This window comes from Leopardus geoffroyi, chromosome A3 (assembly GCF_018350155.1).
Source record: "Leopardus geoffroyi isolate Oge1 chromosome A3, O.geoffroyi_Oge1_pat1.0, whole genome shotgun sequence".
NCBI classification, from domain to species: Eukaryota; Metazoa; Chordata; class Mammalia; order Carnivora; family Felidae; genus Leopardus; species Leopardus geoffroyi.
Window position 1 is genome coordinate 8706816 of NC_059336.1, and position 23107 is coordinate 8729922.

Here is a 23107-nt window from a genome sequence, read left to right on the forward strand (position 1 = left end):
AAAATCTATGTCTGTATTTTTAAAAGAAGTGAATGCCCTCTTCTGATATCAAATTCAGGAAGCACAAAGCGTACACAGAGAAACTCGGTACCCCTCCCACTGTGGTTCTCCAGCCACCCAGGGCCCTCCCTCCAAGTCACCAAGACCAGAGCTAAGATTTTTTTTTTTTTTTTTTAAGGAGACAATTACCCTCTCAATTTGGTTTACCTTTACAACGTGAATACCCCTTTTGTGGTCTTTATTCCCAGATAATTTGCTCTGAAATATCTTAAGATAAAGGGGGGGGGGGGGGAAGAGTTTCCTGGTATGAAAGTCTTTACCTGTTAGGGTTTGAATTCAACTGTGAGTGAAACTTTTTTTTTTTTTTCTGTTTCACTTTTCAGAGATATTCTGCACCACCCTCCCTGACCAGAAGGTGTTGTATGTGGAAGGCGGATGGGTGAGCCGGTTGGGAGTCTGTACAGCATTCATATTTTGTAGATTTTAAAAGAGAAAGAAAACAAGACGTGACTGGAGAATCTGACATTATTTAACACCTGAGAAAAACCGTCACTGTGAACCATCAGATGAGGACAAAGCAGCCAAATTTGGACAAAGACACCAAATACTGTGTCTTTTTTAAAAAGGTGCAGGGAAAATAAATAAACAAACAAACAAATGAGTAAAGGTGCAGGGAAACACAGCAATGTAGGAACCGTGGCTGTTTCTGAGTGTTTGGTGTTAGCTTTCGGGGTATTTTCTGCGGTTTTCAAATTTTCTACCATGAACAGTAAGGCTTCCAATCATAAAAATAAAGTGGCATTTTTACGGACTTGTCGACTGCATACTGGAGTATACACCCTGTAATTTTTCCTAAGAGGTATTGTAAAGTTTGAGAGCGCTTGTATTTAAAATAAGGCAGGTCCGTAGGCCTAATGATATTCTTTGAGCTCATTGTGGAGTTATCTTGAATAATTCTGATTCATCTCCCGTGGCTTCTACTATCTTCTGTTTACATGTGTTCAACACACACTTTCTATATAGTTGAATCATAAGCCTCTTTTTAGTGTCTATCCCCACAGTTTGGAAGACGGTATAGTTTGGAAGGTGGTATTTTTGACACAAGGCAGGATATTCTGTGTCAGGTCAATAAGTAGGAATTTGAATATTGGGAAGCTGATCAGTTTTTCTTAAAGGGCTGGTCTTGACCCCTCCAATAAGCCAAAGCGTGGATGATAGACGTTCCATCCAATATATTCCATAAAGACCCCTGACGGTAGCTTCTTGGCTTGATCTGCCTGATGACTCATTCATGCTTGTCATATTATTTTTCAGCTGTACGCCTCTGTGTGCTTAAAGCAAAAAAGGACAAAAATAAGTTTGGGGTGGAGGGGGGGAAGCATTTTAATTGCTTTCAAATGTTCCAATAAGCTCAAACCCATATAGTTTTGCTCAGGAATTTCTTTACCAGGTTATGATACACTTGCTTGCCAACTCTCTAGCTTTCTCTTATTTTCCCTAATCTTAAGAACTATAGAAGACAGAGAGTGTTGCTAGCTGCTTGGAAAATGTAAATATTTTCAAAAGACTTAAACATTCAAATGTCATCGGAAAGCTTTAAAAAAAAATCAGATCTCTGTTCTTAAGAAGAACTAAAAGTTCAAGAATCAGAAAATAACGAAACAGGGTTGAGCCCCTGAGAGGAAAGAGGTGTCCCCCCCCATTCACGTCTCAATAACCATTCTGTTATCTTCAACCGTAGTTCCTACTGAGAACATCCCAACGAACGGCCAGGTTCTATGACTAAGGAAATGCTCCAACTAATGATCCACTGATAGGCAAAGAAATATCAAGAAGGCCAGCAGGGTTTGAAGGTCCTATCTAACAGACAGTGGCAGCAGCAGTGGCCCCAGCTAGATGATGACGTAGCAGTGGCTGTACCCAAACCATTACACGTTTGCTAAGATTATTTTCAGTCCATTGAACAGCTCCAGGTGGGTGCCATTCTATGTAAACAGAATACAATAGACTATGCGGTCAATGGCGGGTGCCCTGGATTCCAAGCAGAAACTTTGAATGATTCCAGGTTAAAATTCCAGTGTTTCTCTGATATTTACAGTGTTTTGTAGCATACTTGGAAAATGAAGAAAGCCATAAAAATCTTTCATAATTTGGAAAAGTGAAGAAGAGGGCAGAAATTATTTGCTAATGTACAGAAATGGAAGGAGACAACACTTTTTAGAGTGAATTCGGATATCATTTTTTATGAGCAAAATTCTCACTTACATGTGAAGACTATCCCCCAAGTATTAATAAGAACAATTGTGTTTCCATCTCAACTTCTTTGAAAAAAGACTCAGCTTCTTGGGTTCAGGGTCAGGTCTTACAATGTATTGCTTGTATAATCTTTATTTTCTCTCTCTCTCTCTTTTTTTAAGATTTTGTTTTTAAGTAACTTCTACACCCAATATGGGTGTATCTCAGACTCACAACCCTGAGATCAAGAGTCATGTGTTTTTGCAACTGAGCCAGCCAAACGCCCCTATAAACTTTATTTTCAAGAAAAAATATATATGACATCTTTAGGTCTCCAAGAAGACAATATCATAGTCATGGGGCACTTTTTATGCCCCTTACAGTGTCTTGTGATATAAGGAGGGAGTAGGGAAACTGAGTCAGGGATAAAGTCAAACCCAGCTCTTACATGACCCAAGAACACCAAAAGGCCAAAGTCGATTTAATTTGGTTCTGGATTCAACTTGACGTAATTGTTATTTAAAGTACATTGATTTTAAAATACACTTTTCATCATAATTACCATGTAGTGTTACAAGGAATTCATTACTCTCTGGGGTCAGAAGGAAAGGCTTTTGTTCTTAAAAGATCTAATCAGGGGTTGGTCTGACCCACTAAATAGCATCAGACGTTCTCAAATACCAGAAGATGTTTTCAGAAGAAATAAAATCCCCAAGTGGAACTTCTTTGCTCTTAGACCCCTGAGAACGTGGGTTTGCCACTGAGGCAAACATTTGCTCTCTCCCGGGGTGTTAGACTATGAGCTTTTCTTATCTACTCTCTTACAGTTAAGGTACTTAATTAAAAAGCAAATATAAATCTATCAACCTGGTGGTCAAAGAGGAGAAGAATTCTTTGAAAAGACATAGATTGAGGAAGGGAAGATTGCAAGGGGAAAATGGAATAATGCATCATAGAATGGATTTTTAGGGTCCCTCAAAGGGCAAAAATAATGTTTTCCAAAGAGTATTTTTTTTTCCGAACAGTATTTTTTTTTTTTTTCCCAAGTAGTATTTTTTTTAAGCATCTGTCAAATCTGTCAGTCACCTGCTTAGGGTTATTGTACATTTCTCCAAAACCTCTGAAGTTCACAGTAAATAATTGTTACAGTGGTTAAATCCAATGAGAATTTGACATTTCAATTAAGGTTGCAATTGTGTTGCCCCTGCCTTTTCAAAGATGATCAAATATATCACATTGGAAAACCGTGTAATCTTGTTTGGAAATCTTCTTCATGCACTTGCGTCCTGCCTGAGTTGTGCCAGAGAACTTTAATACAAATCAGAAACTTAATTTAAGTAATTGGTACTAAAAAAGAAGCTTCTGGTCCAGTACTTTGAATCTTTTTGGCTATTAATAACCAAGAGGACTGTATTTGCAAGTCGGCGGAGTGTTCACGTATTCTGTTCCCAACTGTGATCTCAGTATCTCCAGCGTGTCCGTGAAGTCTGGAGACAAAGGACATACATGATGCTATCACGGCCACTTTGAATCTGCAAAAATCAGCATACAAGAGGATGAAGAGTGTGACGAGTAAAACAAAGCAGAAGAAAGAGGAACAAAGGGAATTATTCAGATAAATTAAAGAACACTGTCTCTGTTTCCAGACTTCATGGCACTCCTCTGTGAGAACCTGTGGGGTGGGTTGAGCCCATGAGTCGCTGGATGAAATGGGAAACTCCAGTGCAGGAAGTGCTACTTTTCTGATGCTGCTAATTAAGGAATGTGGAACCTTCCTTCTGAGTCAGCTTGGTGGTATGTTGAACTCCGTGCTGTTTGATGCTTACATGATTATTGCATGAAACTTTGGAAGTAAAACCAGTCTGTTCCCACTTAGCACTGAAGAGGCAAGAAGTGGGGTGTGTGTGTGTGTGTGTGTGTTTAGATGGTTCCTAACCTTTAAAATGGTCCGTGGCAGCTGGGCTTTTTATCAGCCGATCACATTTACAGCATGGTCTTAGATGGCAGGGTGCTACCCCAGAGAGAGGATTTGGGCCATTTATGAGTTCAGTGAAGGTACACAGGCATACCACAGCATTCTGGGGATTCACCACTATTACACAGCAATAAAAACGTCTCTGTGGGACTGCCAACTCTTCCTGTTTTTATAGAAAAATCATTTAAGAAAAATTGGAGGTAAGAAAAAAAGGTCCTACATATTCTGTTATCAAAAAACAACCCCTTAAATTTTTTTTTAAAAGACTTTTTTTTTTTTAATGCTGACATATTTATTTTGAGAGAGAGAGAGAGAGAGAGAGAGAGAGAGAGAGACAGGGTGTGAGGGGAGGAGAGACAGAGAGAGACACACAGAATCCGAAGCAGACTCCAGGCTCTGAGCTGTCAGCACAGAGCCTGAGGAAGGGCTCGAACCCACGAACCGTGAGATCATGATCTGAGCTGAAGTCAGATGCTCAACAGACTGAGCTCCCCTCCTTAACAATTGTTAATAAAAATTTTGCAATGCATGTAAAGGTAGAGAGGATAGTAAAATGAATCCCCCCCCCCCATAGCCCTCACCCCGTTTTGCAATTTTAAGCACATTGCTTCAATTCTCCTGTTTTAAAAATTTGCTTAAGTATTTTAAATTCTAACACGTCATTCTCCTCCTGTATGTTTCGGTGTATATCTCTAAAAAATATGTGCATTTTTTTCAAATAACCTACTATGTCTTTATCACAGTTAGTGAATTAACTGTAAGTTCCTGGTATCACATAATACCCAGTGCATACTAAAACGTCCCTGATAAGAAAACCAATTGAAACAATTTTACATATACCTGTATCTCCCTTTTTTGCTTACTAATAAGAAGACTTCTATTTTATTAAAAATGTGATTCTTGCGTCCTGATTTTTCCACTTGCTATTATAACTATTTCCCAGTGGCATATTTTCGCAGCTTTTAAATTTTGAAATGGCCGTGGGCAAGAGCGGGGATAACTTGGAAGACGAACCCTTTCTTTATTCGCGTGTTTCCCCATATACGGGGAGGGAGTAAGTGTGTATTTTCCTTCCCCTTCTAGTAAATCTTGTTGCCATGAACATCTTTGTTCGCAGCCCCCTTGTCCTCTATTAGGACTATTTCCTTAGGACTGATTCCAGGAATGTTCTTGCTGCACCCAAATGTATGAACATTTGTCAGGCCCTTGACTTGCCTCGCGGAGTTGTTTACAAAAGGACTGTACCAATTTACACTTCCACTTACAAAGGATGAGAGCGCCTCTATTAAAATGCTTAAAGGCACTGCTTCCCCGAGCTCTTATAAATCACTGGCTAAGGCTGGCTTCTGTTTGTCATATGGTCGCAGCCATCACAAAATAAATAAATACACATTTTCTATAGCTCTAAAAACATGGCATGCACAGACTGCCAAACAACCACAGACTAACTCTGATTACACGAGGAAACCGGGTCTACTTGTTGAAAATGTGGTAATGAGATAGTTTCCACCCAGACGGGAAGCCCGGTTCTGGCGGGGGAGGGGCGCCCGCATTTCTTCTGGTCTCTGTCTACCCACCCCGAGGAAGGTAGAAATGATCAGGTCAGCGTGCTCTTCTTTTCCTTTACCAATTTTTTTTCTTTTTCTTTTTTCTTTTCTTTTTTTTTTTTTTTTAAAGCTGGGTGTCTTACTTGGGTCCATACGGCTGAGCGGGCTGATGCAGAAATACTGTGGAAACTAGCAGAGACTTCTGATGGCATATGTGTTTCCTGCCAGTGCAGCCTTGCAGCACGGGGAACCGGGGATTAGGGGCAGAGCCATTTTATCGTCCAAATTCTACTTTGTTTCCTTGGGGACACGTTGTGCTTATTTGTTGACTTCAAATGAGAACTGCTTCAGGAGCGGTTCGTTTCTGTTCAGAGCATTCTTAGTTTCTTACAAATCCTTGTAGAAAATTCGGTTGCGTGGGTTTGGGAGAAATTTATGGGACAGATTTTTTTTTTTTTTTTTTTTTTTTTTTGGAGGCAGGGAGAAAGAAGAAACTATCTCATTACTGTCGTGTTTATGGGGGGGTGGGAGGGGAGAAAACAAGAAGGAACTTGATAAGAAAATACTTAGCAAGATGGTCCTTAAAAGCCCAGAATCTGAATCTGGAAATTCTTTTTTTTTGTTTTTTGTTTTTCTGGAAAAAGTTCAGGAAAGGGGTTTTATTATCCTCCTTTGCTTTCTTGCTGTTTTTGGCCCACTCAGTGGCTCCGAAGCAGTTCCTCAAAGCGAGTGGGGACAAAATATAATCTCTTAAAATATTTTTAAGAGGACGGGCAGGCTTGGTATTTGTAAAAATACGTCAACAAAATGTGCTAACCACAATTTTTTTTTTTTTTTTTTTTTAAGTTGTCAAAGAAGCCAAAGGGATTCGTTAAGCAGACGGGCTGTTTTAGAACGGAGACGTTCGGAGACAATAATGACTAAGGTCATTTTGGCTGATGTTTACTGAGCTGATGGCCGTGTGCCAGGCACCGTTTTAAGGTTTGGTTGTGATTAGCTCCTGTAACCTTCCAGAGCGGGCCCCGTGCAGCGGGCGGCGATGTTCTTCCCATTGTACAGGTGAGGCAGGCAAGTCGAGTCAGGAGGCTGAGGTTTCCCAGCAGCTGAGCTGGGAGCCAGGGTTTGGGTCTACGCTGGCTCTGAGGACCATGTTTCATTCAGTTCCGGTTTCTGAGAAAATCTGCATGTTCTGGGAGCTGCTGAGCCAAAGAAGCCCATTGGCTGCGAGTGAAATAGTGGGGTAGCTGGCTTTGGGTCCACCGCACTACAGAGGACCAAGGCAGACGGCTAATCTTCAGTGTAGACTCCTGATTTCTTGGTCACTCTATACCTACCAGGGGCGTGGCTCTAACCTTAATCTCCTCTCCAGTATTTTCCCCAAACCCCAGCATCCTGTTTGAGGGTGTGGCTGGAGAGCTGTGGTCGGGAGACAGGGGCTCAGCCACCTGGCACGCTTCCCTGGAGCCACTCACCTCTGACCCTCTTCTTTAGGTGCCTCTCCGGTCTCGCTTGACCTCCAGTTTGGAGAAGGTGTCCAAAGAACCCTGAAAGGCAGGTAGGTATCTCCCAGCTTCCGCGAGGATCACTCGGATTGAGGTATCTTTCTTCAAAGACTTCCACTTGCTTTGTCTACACTGAGGAGTCGTTCTGGTGGTCAAGAGCTGCTCAGGTTCTGGAGTGGATAGACTCGGGGCCAGCTCTGACTGTCTGTCTCACGTCATAGAAACACTCTTGCTTCTCTTCTCCCTCCCAGAATAAGTACCCTGGCAGGGCCATGCAGTAGTTGAGAACAGACCTGGGTCTGAGTGCGGGCGAGTTCCTGTGTGGCCGTGGGCAATGGTCTTTGTGACACTAGCCTGTCCTAATTGAACGCTCGCTATGTGCCAAATTCCCCCCAAAGCATTTTAGTAGTGAGGCCTTATTTATTCCTCCAAATACACCTGTCAGTGATTACTTTTACCTCCGTCTGTAAAAGGCCAGGGGTGGAGGTGGGGAGGGAGCTCCAGTGAGACGGCAAAGGCAGTAGTTGGGTAGCCCAGGGTCTTGGTTTGAACCCGGAAACCCATTTCAAGAGCTCAGCCCTAGAACTCACTACCTGTCTCACCACTCGGAGGTGTGGCTTCTAATCTGGGTGACGAGGGTACCGATTCTGCCTGGGTGTCCAGAAATGGTGCAAATAATGTACTTGGCCCATAAGAAGTACTTAATCAATGGTCACTATTATTATTCTCTAGTCTCCTGAGGCCAAAGTCAACCGCTTAGTACAGAACAGAATGGCATGAGTCAGCATGGGCTTTGGAATTTGTTCGGGCTAGAATTCTACTTCATTCTTCTTGTAGAATCTCAAGCAAGTTAAAGAAGTTAGTAAGGCAGAAAGTGAGTTAACCTCGAATGGCTACGGTCTCCTCATCTGCCAGATGAATTTAAGTCTACAGGTTATCAGGAGAACGAGAAAACACTATGATAGGGTAGATCAGGTGTGGAGTTAAGACTCTGGCACATAGCAGGGGCTCAATAAATTGTTTTATTTTTCCCTTTTTGTTACGCTTTGTCTTACCTCTTCTTACTGTTGCCATTATCATTGTTGTTGTGCTGTTGTACTGAAAATATGGACACGCTTAAATATCTGAGTGATTGCAGCAAAGGAGGACTCTTGGTTTATCAGTTTGTTTAATAACACTCTTAATACCTCCGCCAGATCATTATTCCTCTGTTCATACTATTCACCGGCACTCAGGTTCATCCAGAGTAACGTCCTGTCCTCACAATGCCCCACAGGGTGTGGATCTCGTCCACCCTCATTTTATGACTTGTGTCCTCTTAGTGCTCCATGCCAGCCACAACATCACGCCGGCTTCCTTGCTGTTCCTTGAACCACGGGGCATAACGCTTCAAGGTCTTTGCCTGCTGATCCCTCAGCTGGGAGTGCTCTCTCCCCAGAGAGAGCCTCTACATGGCTCCCACTGTCACCCCTTCTGATCTTTACCCAAATGTCTCCATCTGAGAAGTCTTCCGGGACTGGCCTGTTGAACATCACCCTCACCGGCTCCCTCGACTCTCTGGCCCCTTTCCCCGCCCCCTGTCTCCATAACACGAATCCTTTAATTCTTTAATTCTTTTCTAAAGATTTTACTAAAAAAATTTTTAAAGTTTATTTATTTATTTTGAGGGAGGCGGGTGCAGAGAGAAGTAGAGAGAGAGAGAGAACCCCAAGCAGGCTCTGTACTACCGTTGGTGCAAAGCCCGATGTGGGGCTCGATCCCACAGGTCATGAGATCATGACCTGAGCTGAAATCAAGAGTCAGATGCTTAACCGACTGAGCCACCCAGGAGCCCTGAGATTTTATTTTTAAGTAATCTCTATACCCAGTGTGGGGCTTGAAAACACAACCCCAAAATCAAGAGTCCCGTGCTCCACTGACTGAGCCAGCCAGGTGCCCCATAGCGCTGATCATTTAATTCACTACGACATTAAGTGTTAACTCCGTGAGGATCGGCATTTTGGCAGGTTTGCTCTCCTGCTGTATTCCCAGCACCTAAAACAGTGCCTGGTACCCAGTTGGTCTTACTATTTGTTGAGTGAGACAGTAAATGAATGAGTGAATGGAAGAACCAGGGAGCATATTTACCTCAATTGAATAGCTGAATATTGGGATACTTTCCTGGGTGCTGTGATTTGGAGGAAACTGGCCTTCCCGTTGAGGAGCCTGTAGTCCATTCAGACAACATCCGGGGCTGGGCATAACCCAGCAAATGTCATAAAGGAGGCACTGAACAAAGAGAGTGACTGAACAAAGAGCATGGTGGCATGTGGAGAGGACCATGGGGGATGGGTAGGATGACTACAGACTGATTTTTGGACATATGTGGCATGTGGGTTTGGGGAGATTCAAAATGAAGGTGGGACAGGTAGTGGGCACAGAGCAAGGAGAAGGGTAAGTAGAGAATAATAGTTCATTAAAAAGCAGTATGTGGAAAAAAAAGCAGTGTATGAAAATACTAAGTATTTTATTCTCCATTTTTAATTTCTCAGAGTATTTAATGTAGTTTGGAATTGTATGTTAATAGGCAGCTAATTTTTACTTATCTGCGTCAAATATGAGTGTGTTTTACATGTTAAAAGATTAAAATATTTAGCTGCCAGTAAAGGGTCCTGGATCGTTGCCCGTATTTGAGAATTAACCAGCTTTTATTCATGCATTTGCATATACATTTCTTTCTTATATTGAGACATGATTGGCATATAACCTCTTAGCTTCAGTTGTACAATATAATGATTCGATATTTGTACGTAATGTGAAATGATCAGCCTATATATTTCTGATCCCTGTGTAGTATAAACACGTGTATATATTATATATAATATACAAACGTACACATACATATGTTATATATATATATATATATATGCATTTCCTTTAGAGAATATACTATTGTGTGTGTTTAAACCAAAGAATGGCATACCTTTTGTGGCTTCATTTATTTGTTTACTCCATCATGTCTTGGTGATTTAGCACATGGGCATATGTAGCACTATTTCATTCTTTCTAACTGCTGTCTATATTCTTAAATTTGGATATATCATAGTTTATGTGGTCATTTTTCTCTTGATGAACTTGTAGGTTGTTTCTTATTTGTCACGATTATAAACAAGGCTGCAATGAATATCCTTATGTATGCTTCTTTGAGCCCCTGAGTGATTATCTCTTCAGGGTAGTTACTATAATTATATGCTAATATATTTTTTTTTGTTTGTTTTAATTTGTTTAATGTCTGTTTCTCCTATGAAAATATAAACTCCATGAGGACAGCAATCCAATTTGTTTTGTACCTCACTCTTTAATTACGACCTAGCCAGTGCCCAGGACAAAGGAGTGGTCAATAAATATTTATGGAATGAATCTGGCTGAAAGGTTGGCTGGGGCCATGGTGTAGTTTTGCATCCTAAGAGAGGGGACTAGGACTTATTTGGGTAAATTGGAGAATTTTGTACAGGGCAGCAGAAGCATGGTTATTTGTGGTATTGAGGAAAAATTTACTAGGCTGAGAAGAAGACAGGTACTCGAGACCCGGTTATGAAATTATTATGCAGATCAGAAGGAAAAGACAGGATGGTAGGAATATGAAAGGAGAGGGTGCACTTGAGAGCTACTTGGATGATAGGATCTGTAAAACTGAGTAACTGATTAGCTGTGAGGGGCCATGTAAAGGAAGGCATGGAAAGTTGAGATCCATTCTAGGACATTTTCTCTTTTTTTCTTTTCTTTTCTTTTCTTTTCTTTTCTTTTCTTTTTCTTTTCTTTTCTTTTCTTTCTTTTTTTTCTTTTCTTTCTTTCTTTCTAGGACATTTTCTCTTTTCTTTCTTTTCTTTCTTTCTTTCTTTCTTTCTGGGACATTTTTTCTTTTCCTTCCTTCCTTCCTTCCTTCCTTCCTTCCTTCCTTCCTTCCATTACTTTAGAGAGAGAGACACAGTTCAAGTGGGGAAGAGGGGCAGAGGGAGAGAGACAGAATCTTAACCAAGCTCCATGCTGAGCTTAGAGCCTGATGTGGGGCTCGATCCCACAACCCAGGGATCACGACCTGAGCCAAAATCAAGAGTCAGACACTCAACCTCAACCTACTGAGCCATCCAGGCGTCCCTAGGACATTTTTCATTTCACAGACGTTTATTGCCTCCCAGCTGTGTGCAAAAAAGCACTCTGCTAATTGCCTTTGGGACGTGAATTTGCATGACCTTTCTTCCCTACCTTCAAAGGAGATCTGGAGTCTACTGGGGACTTTGGAGGACTTGGAGGAAGAGTAAGCAGGTACATCAAGAATGCCAGGGAGGGACTGAGGTGGGAGGGGCTAGCCCCGGGGCAACCAAGTGAAATATTGTTGTTCCAGGATTGGGGGTGGGGAGGAATGCTGGGTGAGGATGTTTCAACCCTGCCCCAGAGACACTCACTCATGGCTGACTGGTGAACATTCAGGAAATAGGATGTCGAGAAATGTGCATCAGTGTAGATTTTTAGAAGAGAGGAGATTTCGGCTGGTGACAGAGCTGGGGTTTGACCTAGGGGTCAAATGGCCCACTGGCCTCAGTGTCATCTGGGAGGTTGGGGAAGCGACTGTCAGCTGGGTGGCCTCAGGAGGGCTGCTTACTCATCTTGAGGCTCAGTTTCCTCTTGTTAAAGCAAAGGCAGTGGTAACTTCAAGGGGTGAAGATCTGGCTAGTCCAGTGGCCAGTATGCTTATCGGTGACAGCTCTGATTCTCTGAGCGTGCCCTCCACACGGGAGAGAAAGTAAACGGACAGCGGTGTCCCCCAATTTGCCACGTCTTCTTTGTTGCACCAGGATGCCACCTTTCAGGAGCGAATCTCTCAAGGAAGAAACACTTAACTTGAAGTTCAGTGGGTCAGTTTTTCTTGCGTTTCTTTCCAGTCACATCCCAGTGTTGGTGGGATAAAGTCCCCCCACCAATCCCTCCTGCCGCATTATCAGGGATTTTGTTTTTATTCTAAGAGACATGAGGAGTTTTAGGCAGGACCCTGATGTAATCAGATTTGACTTCTGAAAAGATCAATGTGACTTCTGAAAAGATCGATGTGACAGAGAGGTGATTGTCTGCGCTTCTGCTGGAATGGTAGCTCGGTCCACGTAGAGCTCCCTTCCCTTGTAGTTGCGTCCCAGGCCTGTGGCAAACAATGCTGGCCACATTCTGTGGGTTGAATGCATATTTGACCTCTCTGCATTTAAAGCAAGGCTAAAAGTAGCCGTTGTGTTACTAGGAGGATGTGATGATAATAGATGTAAAGTGCCTGGCACGCAGTTATTTATTTACTTATTTTTCCGTCCAGTATTTAATGAGCATCTGCTATGTGCTGGGCTTGGTTCAAGGTCCTGGGGAAGCACCAGCAGGGTGTGGGGGTAAGACTTGGCCAGTGTCTACACAGGAAAGGAGGCTGCCGTTTTATTGCCTCTGGGCCTTGGGAGAGCTGCTTAATCCCTCTCTGCCTGGGTTCTTTGTCTAATAAATGGAAAAATATAAACCCTACCTCACAGGGTCATTAGAGGGGTTAAATGAGTTACAAAGCGAAAAAGCACACATTAAGAATTCAATAAATGTTAGCGCTTATCAGCTAGCCTCCCGGCCTGCTGGCTCTGCTGTTGGCAGAGGATCTCTTTGAAACTTTGGTGCTCTGGTCCGCACCATCCATCCATCCCAAGGCAGAGAAATAAATGCAGGAGGCATTGCTGGGTGGGAGTCTGGACAAGTCCCTGCCCTTAGTGGCGTTAACAGTCTGATTCAGACCAAAACAAAACAAAACAAAACAAAACAAAACAAAACTCACAAAAACAAAACAAAAGAAAATGAAATCTCTAACCAGCTACACAGATAGCCCACTAGACCCTTAACTCACCCAGGAGGGAGAGATGGAAGGAAGAGGAGAAAACAGGAAAAGGAGCCCGTATGCTCTTCTCAGCAAAGGGTAGAAGCTTGGGTTTCAGGACTCCTGTAAGTGCTGCCAGGGACGCTGAGGCCAGAGTCCCAGGTATACTCAAAGACAGTCCCACGTGGGGCGCCTGGGTGGCTCAGTCGGTTGAGCAACCGACTTCGGCTCAGGCCATGATGTCACGGTTTGTGGGTTCCAGCCCCGCATCAGGCTCTGTGCTGACAGCTCGGAGTCTGGAGCCTGTTTCAGATTCTGGGTCTCCCTCCCTCTCTCTCTCTGCCCCTCTCCTGCTCATTCTCTGTCTCAGAAATAAACATTAAAAAAAAAATAGTCCCACCAAAAAGTAGAGCCCTTTGTGGAGGGATACTCAGTGTTGATGAGCAGAGTCGTCATAAAAGCCACCCTGTGTTGTCGGACATCCAGCTCCTCTGTGGTTTGACCCCGACAAGCCAGCCATCCAATGAGGCAGGCAGGGAAGGGGTTAGAATCCCCATTTGCAGATGAAGAAAGAGAGCCAAGATCCCAGGGACTGGCCTGAAGACGCAAATCTAATTCCCTCCCCACCGGACCTCTCTGCAGCTAAGCTGCGTGTTTTACTATTCCTTTCGGTATGCGTTTGTTGTGAGCGCATCTACTGATCACTGCTGTGGGCAGACATCTACGCAGAGATGGAGTGGTAGTTGGAAATACGTTTTCAGAGTTGAGGGGAAGGGCACCTGGGGGGCTGAGTTGGTTAAGCGTCTGACTCTTGGTTTGGGCTCCGGTCCCGGTCCCGAGCTGGCGGTTCACGCGTCGAAGCCCCGCATCGGGCTCCGAGAGAGCTGACCGTGCAGAGCCTGCTTGGGGTGCTCCCTTCCTCTCTCTCTGCCCCTCCCCATCTCATTCTCTCAAAATAAATAACAAATATGTGTTTGGGAGCCCTCAACATCTAGATGGCCTTTTGGGCCATTGGGCTGTGGATGGAATCGTCTAGGGAATGAACAGGAAAAGAGACCACAGCGCACCAGCAATGGGCCTTGGGTGCTTCCAAGGCTGGAGGTCAGGGAGAGGCGAAGGAACCAGCCAAGGGTTCTGAGAAGGAGCCTCCAGTGAGGACCAGAGGGGGCGGTGGTGGAAATCGATAGAACGTGGGGTTCCAAAGCAAGGGAAAAAGTATTTCAAGGGTGAGGAAGGGGTCAGCTCTATCAATATATGAGGAAGACATACTGTTGTCTATGTGTTTGTCTGTCTCCCTCTAAAAAGGGGCAAACGCTGGGGCGGCTGGGTGGCTCAGTCGGTTAAGCCTCTGACTTTGGCTCACTCCGCTCACGACCTCCTGGTTCGTGAGTTCCAGCCCCGAGTCAGGCTCTGCGCTGACAGCTCGGAGCCTGGAGCCTGCTTCGGATTCTGTGCCTCCCTCTCTCTCTGCCCCTCCCCCCGCTTGTGCTCGGTCTCTTTCTCTCTCTAAAAAATAAACAAACATTTAAAAAAATAAATAAATAAAAAGGGACAAATGCTTTGTCTTGCTTCCCTCAAGCTCTGTCTCCTGTGCCTAGAACAATGCCGGGCCTCCCCACTCGCCCCTGCAAAACTCTGGGTTCACAGCTCTGTAGTGTGTCTCATTTGATTCTCCAGAGTCTTCTAGAAAAATAGGTATTTACATAATTAATAAGTATATATACTTCCTTTCCAGTTTTATTGAGATATGATTGACATATAACCTTGTATAAGCCTAAGGCGTACAGCATAATGATTTGATGTAGGCATACGTTGCAAGATGATTAGTTAACATCCATCACTCCATATAGTTACAGTTCTTTTCCTTGTGATGAGAACTTTTAAGGCCTTCCTCCTGCTCTTCCACCTCCTCATCATCACCACATTTGGTGGAGAAGAAAACTGCAGCCCAGAGGGACTAAATCATATTCTAAGGCTAATGCAGCTGTCAGAAGGTGTAATGGAATAGTTGAGACAGGACCCGTGGGGAGAAGAGGTCCCGAAACCTTGTCAGAGGGAAGCCACCCCCTCCCCACTCCCAGGCACAGAAGCCACCATCTTGAAAGAAAGGGTAGGGGGTGCCAGGCAACGGGAGCCACAGGTCTGAAGGCTCTGGGTCAGAGGGAAGGCCTCAGGGCTGAAGCTTAGAATCCCACGGAAGGGCTTCCAAAACTTGAAGCTGCAGGTTAGGCAGAGGCCAGATGTACAGAGTCGGGGAGGCCAGCTCTTGGAGTTTGTTCTTTAACCCCCCTTTCCCCTCCCCAGGCCATAGGAAGCCATTAAGCAGGGCGGTGACAGGATCTGATTTACCCTGTAAAAGATCTCCTGGACTTAGGGTGGAGCTTGTATTAAGGCAAACTTAGAAAGGAAGAAGCTGGCAGATGCCTTACGCGCTCCATGTATTTGGAGGAGAGGGTGAGAGGTGATGGTGCTGTGTTAGAGACGGAGGTAAGTGGACAACGTTGAGCTATATTAACATAGAAATTAGTGGACTAAAGGTGCATGTAGGGTGATGGAGATGGAACAGAGTTGGACTTCTGGGTTTTGGCTTGAGTTAGTGGGCGGATCCATGTACCGAGATGAGAATGGGCATCAAATTTCAATAAACTTTGTTAGTCACCTTCCTCCTCCAACCCCTCCCCTTGTGCCAGAGCTCCCATCTAGAATATCAGGTGAGTGCAGAAAGGTTTCAAGGGGGTGCTCTGAAAGTCACGTGACACATGTAATTAATATATATGTGTATATTTTATGTTTATTTTTAGGTTTACTTTTGAGAGAGAGAGAGAGAAAGCACAAGTGGGGGAGGGGCAGAAAGAGAGGGGGTCAGAGGATCCATAGCGGGCTCGCTGCTGAGAGCCCGATGTGGGGCTCGAACTCGCGAACCCATGAGATCATGACCTGAGCTCAAGTTGGGCACTTAACCTACTGAGCCACCCAGGTGCCCCGACCCATGTCATTTTTTAAAGAAAGTTTATCCATTTACATTGTGAGTGAAGTCAGCCTTGAAAAGCATCCAGGATATTGGCGGAAAACAAAAGTCGAGCCCGAAGAGCGGAGGGGGAATGGGACAGATACAGTTAAAAATCAACTGTGCTCTTTGCACATCATCAAGGTCGATTAATTTAATCAAGTCATGATTGCATCAAAACCTCAATTTGAATTGAGCCTTATACTTGGCCCCTCCCTTTTCGGTTTGCTTGGAAAAACCAGTAATCTCATCTCTTGCAGTATTGTTCCGAGCCAGGTGGGCTGGCAAACTCCGAGAGAAGTCTCCAGGCTCCAGACGCTGCCTCCATTCTGAAAGGTGATTTCTGCGATTTATTTTTATCATCTATTATTGCGATGTTTTATAGAGGGCTTAAAATTTCGAGAGGACTTGAGTGGGATCAAGAAACTTACTGGAAGGAGAGTTGTGTGGCTTTCCCTGGAGTTGTTGGGTGATCCGTCCTTAATTTAGTGCATTCAGTCGTGTTAAAAGGGCTGCCCTGGTTTCCTTCTCAAATGTCCTTTGTAGTTAGCAGGAGCTGGCAAGGTTCGCCTTAACTTTTTCATTTTCTTTTCCTGCTGACTCCTCACTGCAGTTTTTCAGGTTTTCCTGCTCTGAACACTGCATTCTTTTAAGTCGAGTGTCTATGTTGGCTCCATTTCAGCTCCAAGGATTTACGTACAGTTTCCAAAACTGTTTTTCTGTAATAGTTCCACAGTAAAATAAATACTTGTGAAATGGGAAGATCGTATTGCATTGTTCTCCTAATGAAGGCGAAGTCTCCCAGGATGATTCCAATAAATGTTAAATGTAGCAAATTAGAAGGGTTTTTGTTTTTGTTATTAGATCTGAGAAGGCTGTGTCGCAGGCAGCATCTGGAGAGAAAACCAGAAGTTAGGGAAATGAAGAGGTCTCCTATCACGAGGATTAAATCAGAGATAATGGTGCAATTTTCTAAGCGTACACTGGGAAATATATCTTGAGGAGGGCCGGTCTGTTTGGATAATTGTGAAAAACGAGGTGTAGCTGATGTTTGTCGCGTTAAGGAGAGGTGAAGTGGGGCTTTTTCGACCTTTCTCCAAGTAACATGTGCAGAGCATCAGCTTCTATGGGAAGGGACATTTCTGGTCCTATTCTTTGTTTGTGTTGCTTGCCTCTCCACAGCACCTGACTCCTTTAGAGATAGTCTAGCTAGGAGTGATGGCAAAACAGGATTACTCGTGGGTGGAGCTAAGTTTATGCAGACCAACGCTTGGTTTTCCATTTTCATTTCATAGAATAATAATGAGTTCTTCCGCTTTTACTACAAAACCAAATGCTCCTAGTGTTCTCCTTTACTTTTGGAGTTTCCACTTTTAATTGTTTTGACTATGCATGCTTTCCAAGTAAATCTTAAGCGTGAGTCTTCCTGTTTTAAAGGGGGGAGACTGTGTCTCACAGATGCCCTTACAGCAAATGCAGATCGTTCCATGTCCATTTAAAAACACAGTACGTGTTTGCAACCCAGCACTCAGTCACTGGCAGAATTTTTGCAACGATTTCCCAGTTTTATTGGCACATCTCCAGGAACAGGGTTCTTTGTAATTCTTTGCTCAAACATAAGGATGGCATACAAAACTCTGAGCCGACAGATCAGTGAAGACAATTCTCTTTTAATTTTAAAAGCTACAACATATACAAGGTTTTTGGGGGTGGGGTGGGGGGAGGAGGAGAGAAACAGTAACTAACAAACCATAGGATGCTATTATGCTAACAAAGTGGTAGCTTTGTAAGGGCACAGAGAAAAAGCACAACCGTTTTTTTTTTTTTTTTTTTTTTGCTCAGAAAATGATTCAGGAGCATCAAGGTCTGAGAGCCAGAAGCCTCATTGTTCTTAGTGGAACCATTATTTGTCAAAACATTTGATTGTTTCCCTATCCCTTCTGAAAAGTTTGGACTTTTCTTTTTGCTCAGTTTTGACACTAGAATTTTAACTATCAGTGCTATTGTGTTTACAGCATTCAAGGTTTCAGAGTTCAAAGGTTATCCATTAACATGTAGAGTAAGGCTACGCTTAATGTGGAGACTCAACCTGGTTCCACTTGCTCGTAGTTTGTTTTTGTAGCAATGCTCCAAGCCCGCTGTTTGGAGAAGTTAAATGAAGTTTCTTGTTTATGAAGAGTGCCCTTGGATTGCGTTTTAGGATGTGACTACTTATAAGGGTTTAAAAACTATTTGAAAAGAAGGTATTTGTCTTCTCTGAGAAAAGGAACCTTAGTACTAGAAATGATCAACATCAGTGTACTTGGGTGGAAAAAAAAAAAAAAGAGTTCTGGCCGAAGAATTTACTTCTGGCACTGCTAATTGTGAGTAAGTAATTGGTTCACTTCCTTTTTAAAAAAGACCAACCAGACCATATGTGGGGTTAGTAGTTATATATAAAATGACAGCAAAACATCACACTTGGCAAATTCTTCCCCTCTGCTAAGAAGCTGTCTCTCAAAATTCCATTTTCTATTAAGAACTCCATTGCTCACCAGCAGAGCATTTATATAGCCCCCCATTTATTAAATATATCCTTTAATTGCCTTTCTTGATAGGTTTTAAGTTTTTCCATTTTGGATACACCCATATCCCATTAAAAAAAAAATACTTTGCTGTTTTGTTTTCGGTGAGTTGCCTAGCTCTGTTTACATTTGAATTCGTTTGCATTTTGGGGCAGAAAACTTAGTGGTTGTGATTGTTGCTTCTGTGGTTCCTCCTGGGGCGAACCTAAAATGAGGGAACACAGACAGGCCTTCGGAATCGTAACCTTTTTTCTCCTTTTGTGAGCAGGGAAGGGTAGGAAACGCTCTAAATACGTTGTTTCTGGGAAGGAGGGGGCAAGGCTAGTTTTGTCCCCCCCCCCCCCCCCCCCGCAGTTTAAACTCGGTTTCCTCCACGTGGGTTTCTATCAAAGCCAAGTGGATTCTTGGAACCCAGGCCAAGTTTAGAAATCTCAAGTTATAATAGCGGCGCAAGTCGAGCCCTTTTGGAAAAACAACAATTACAGGATAGCTTTATGAAGATACCCATTAAACCATTTTAATCATGTCACCTCCGCGACCTTGCTCACACTTGACGAAAATCTGAAGATATGCTTGTGCACTTCACTTTCTGGCCTGCTCAAATGGGCGCAGAGGCTTTTGCTGGTAATTCGGGATGACCCGGAGTGCTACTACCCGCCCCTCCCTCGCCTGGGCACACCTTGCGAGGGAGGGGGAGGCGGCGAGGCTGAGGCCTGGATCTGCGCCTGCGCGCTGCCCCCCGGGGGCGGGGGGGCCCTCCCCGCGTACCTGTCACTGGAACCGCCGGAGCGCGCGCGGGCCACGTTTAGCCGGATGGCGGGAGGCGGTGTGTGTGGAGGGGCGGGGGGTGGGGGGGGGAACTGTGTGTGGGGGTGGTGAAAGGCGCGCGCGTGCGCGGGAATCTCAGGCGAGAACGGGAGTGCGCGCGCTCGTCGGCTCGCTCGCGTCCCGGAGGCGGAGTCCGCGGCGGTGGGCGGGGCAGGGGCGCGCCTGCGCGGACCACGTGGCTCGGGGGCGGGGCTCAGGGGCGGGGCCGCCGCGGCCGGTGAAGGCAGGAGGCGGGGCATCTCCGAGCGGCCGGGCCGAGGGAGGGCGCAACAGCTGCTCCCAGAGCACTTTCTGACCCAACAGTCCCCCAGCGCCGGACGCGCCGCGCCCCGGCGGCTCTAGGGACCCCCCGCGCCTGCACTGTCCCCGCGCGGACGAGTAGGGGGCGCCCGCGCCTTTGCCCCCCGTGCGCACCCCCGCCCCGCTCACCTTAGCCCCGCGCCCGAGGTGAGCCCGGCCCCCAAATCCCCCGGGCGGGGGAGGGGTGGGGGCGGGGGGGCTCTCCCTTGTTGGGGGGGGTGGGTCTTCCAGGCGCGGTTTCTCGAGGCGCCCGGGGAGATGGTTTCGCCCCGCGTCCAGTGGCCCCCCGTCTCTTTTGGGGGGCCGGTGCGGGCGCGGAAGCCGGGAGGTGTCCGCACAAAAGGCCGAGAGAAACTCCCCGTCGCCTCCCCTCCCTCCTGCCTTCCCCGCCCCCTCCCCTCCTCGCCTGCTCCCTCCTCATTCAAACCTCGGCTAGCTCGTGTGGTGTCAGTTCAGTCCCGGCCGCCGCCGAGCGAGGAAATGGCCGAGGAGCCGGAGCCGCAGGTAAAGGGGGTGCGCCCCCCGCCCGCGCCGGGCCCAGGGGCGCCGCGCGCCCCCTCCGGAGTCCCCCCGAGCCGCCCTCGAGTCTCCCGTGCTCGTTAGCTCGCCCCCCTCCCCGGATGACCCCCGCCCCGCCCGGCCCGGCCCCCGCTCCTGCTCTCTGTTCCGCTCCTCTAGGGCGCCCCCTCCCCACCCGGCTACGGAGCGATCCCGGCAGTGAGGAGGTGCCGGGCGAGCCCCCGGTGTGTACAGTGTTTTACCATCACACTCACTCTCGGGGACTGACGGGAGGGCTTGGGGGCGGGGGAGTCCCCCCTTCTCCGGCCCGGGCCGGGGGGCCGGCCGGAGAGAGCCGGGGGCTGCGTGCGTGCGTGGGTGGGTGGGGGGCTGTTCCGGAAAAGTTGGGTGGCTCCGCCGGGCGGCTCTCCGGGTTTGCCGGCTTGACCGTGGGGGGCGGGCGGAGGTGAGGGGGCCGGCGCAGAGCCCCCCGCGATGGCCCCGAGGGGGGGCCGGGGCAACTTGGGAACAGCCAAAACAATGCGTCCTAACAGGCGTCCCCCGCAAACAATGGCCGGGACCGTCCACACGGGCCGGGCGGAGGGCGCGTCTACAGGGGCCGAGGGAGGGGCTTGGCGTCGCCGCAGACCCCGACGCACACCCCAACGAGCCCCCGGGCGCCCCCAAATCCGTCCCCGGGATTCCCGGTCTCCTGCCCATCCCTGAGTAGGCGGTGCACGGGCTGCGATTCCTGGATGTGTGTGATAAGGTGTTGTTTTTTTTTTTCCTCTTTAATTTTAAAGATTTTTTGAAACTTTTTAAATAGCCCTTAAACGCTTAAAGAATATCCTTATAACTTAATTCTACTTGGAGTCCCAAAGCCAGCTGGAAGCAGAACTAGTAACTCTAAAGGGCAGGAAGGATTGAAATGTTCGCCTATAAGTGTTTCTTTCTTTCTTTCTTTTTTTTTAAAAGGGAAGTTTCTGCCAGGAGGCGCTGAGTGGCGAAACCGCGCAGTTTCAGATGTAGAGCCCTCTTCTCTCTAGCTTTGGCCCCAAAATGCGAGCTGCACGGGATGGGGAGGGGAGACGAGGGCGCTGCTGGGGGCCCCTGGAGGCCGGATTTGGGGCGGCCTGACCGGTCCTGCCCGGATGGGGGCCAGACCTGCAGGCCGGTACCTGAGCCCGGGGGATCGGGACAGACGTCCAGGTCCCGGGTTGGAACCCGCATTTTGGGATTCAGGGAAGGGCCACCGAGGACGGGAAGTAGCATTCTTGGGCGGGTGGGATGGGGGTGGGGTGGGGTGGGCAGGCGGGGACTTTTCCTAAAGGTTTAGTTACAGGAACAGGAAAGAGCCACCAGTGGCCACTTCTGGGACCTCAGTGGCCTGCTTACACAGGGAGTAGCAGAAACTTTATTTTTTCTCTTTTTTTGTTTCCCCAAGAGAAGAATAGTCGCTTTGGAGTTTAAGGCTTTGCTGTGTTCCTCTTTGAAATTCCTTGAGCCTCAGTTTATCTTTCTGAATCAGCCTATAGGGCTTGAAGCGCTGGCTTGAACATTCCTAAACGTGTATTAAATGCAGGGCTGTTGCAGTGGTCCTTGGGCCAGTTTGGGGTCCTGTGGTATTGACTAGTACATGCTACATACTAGCTGGTTTCCTCGCTTTCTAGATCATTTGGAACCATTAAGCTGTATGTTTTAAGAAGCCTAGGTCTGATTTAGTTCAGGTTGATTCAATTATGTCTTCATCGCTTTTGAGTTGGTTGAATGAGTTGACATGAGATTAAGCCCAACAAAAGAAAAGGCAGGGTAGCAACAGCTGCCGGCCAGGCCTGGCGACTAGGTAGGGGTCTTGGGAGGCCTTGCACCTTCTCTTTTGTATATGTTAAGAAGTACATTTAGAAATGTTCTGTTACTGTACGCCCCCCCTCCCCTCCCCCGCCCCCCCATGGATGGATGCCCTGGTTGATATCAGCTAAGACTTAAAATACTAAATTTTATAACACTTTGAGTGAATAATCTAGCGTTTCTAAAAAGGCCTGTCGTGTCTGGAGGGGCAAGTGCGGAGTAATAACCTAATTGCTTTTTGTCTGAAAAATATAGCAGTCAAACCACTGGTTTGTGCTTGCTTAGTTAATGTGTCTAGGAACTTTTAAGGTGTGTCCTTTAATGGTAGATGACTTTTTCTGAGAAGTCCTGTTTATTTTAGATACTGTTTTGTTCAGTATCCCAAAGACTCGTAGTAGTGTGTGCGTTTGATCCTGGTGTTCTAGTGAAAAACCCCTCCCACCGCCCCAAATTGCTTCCATTTTTAATCAGTTATAGAGGGTCTTAAATTCAAGAGGCAGTGTGACTTACTTAAAAATCCTCTTGTCAGTAGCCACAAGGCACACCATTTATTTGGCTTGTTTGTTCGAATAGGGTTAATAATCTGATTGCTTGGAATGTTAATTATTTAGCGTGAAGAAAAGGAAGCCTCCTCCTTGTCGGCTCCACATTGGTTTGCGTGCTGGGGGAGGAAGTGGGGGAGGATTATGACTTCTCCAGGCGAAGGACACACTTTTCCTTAGTGTCCAACTTGGTTCCAACCTTTTATCTTCACAGCACCTTCCAACGCTTGGCAGTGTGACCTTTGCTGTTTTTTAATAACTTGTTAAGATCGAAGTTTAGCAGTGGTCTGGGGTTCATATCCTTCCCTTTCACTTCCTAATCAAAAAAAGGAACTAATACAGCACGTTGATAAAATTTGTAGAAAATATTTTCCCCCTTCACCCTGAAG

The 23107-nt window shown here is 46.0% G+C and overlaps 1 protein-coding gene and 1 long non-coding RNA gene across 5 annotated transcripts in view; one reads left to right on the top strand and one right to left on the bottom strand.

Moving 5' to 3' along the window:
• The first annotated feature begins 5729 nt into the window (after positions 1-5729).
• ZNF217 (zinc finger protein 217) overlaps positions 5730-23107 on the top strand; it is a 38453-nt gene continuing 21075 nt past the window's right edge. Inside the window, exons 1-4 of one of the 4 annotated variants that reach the window (XM_045444191.1) lie at positions 5730-5811; positions 6604-6816; positions 7249-7312; positions 16399-16474. The gene's annotated coding sequence lies outside the window, so the exon portion shown is untranslated. Of the gene's footprint in view, positions 5812-6603; positions 6817-7248; positions 7313-16398; positions 16475-19866; positions 19978-20045; positions 20335-20932; positions 21098-23107 lie in introns of those variants that run through there. The other 3 variants (XM_045444190.1, XM_045444189.1, XM_045444192.1) reach the window with 3 other exon arrangements.
• Positions 16999-19698, bottom strand: LOC123579987. Its single transcript, XR_006703050.1, has 2 exons — positions 19471-19698; positions 16999-17031 (listed from the first exon to the last, which is right to left on the bottom strand). It is a non-coding gene; the product is annotated as an uncharacterized LOC123579987 (long non-coding RNA).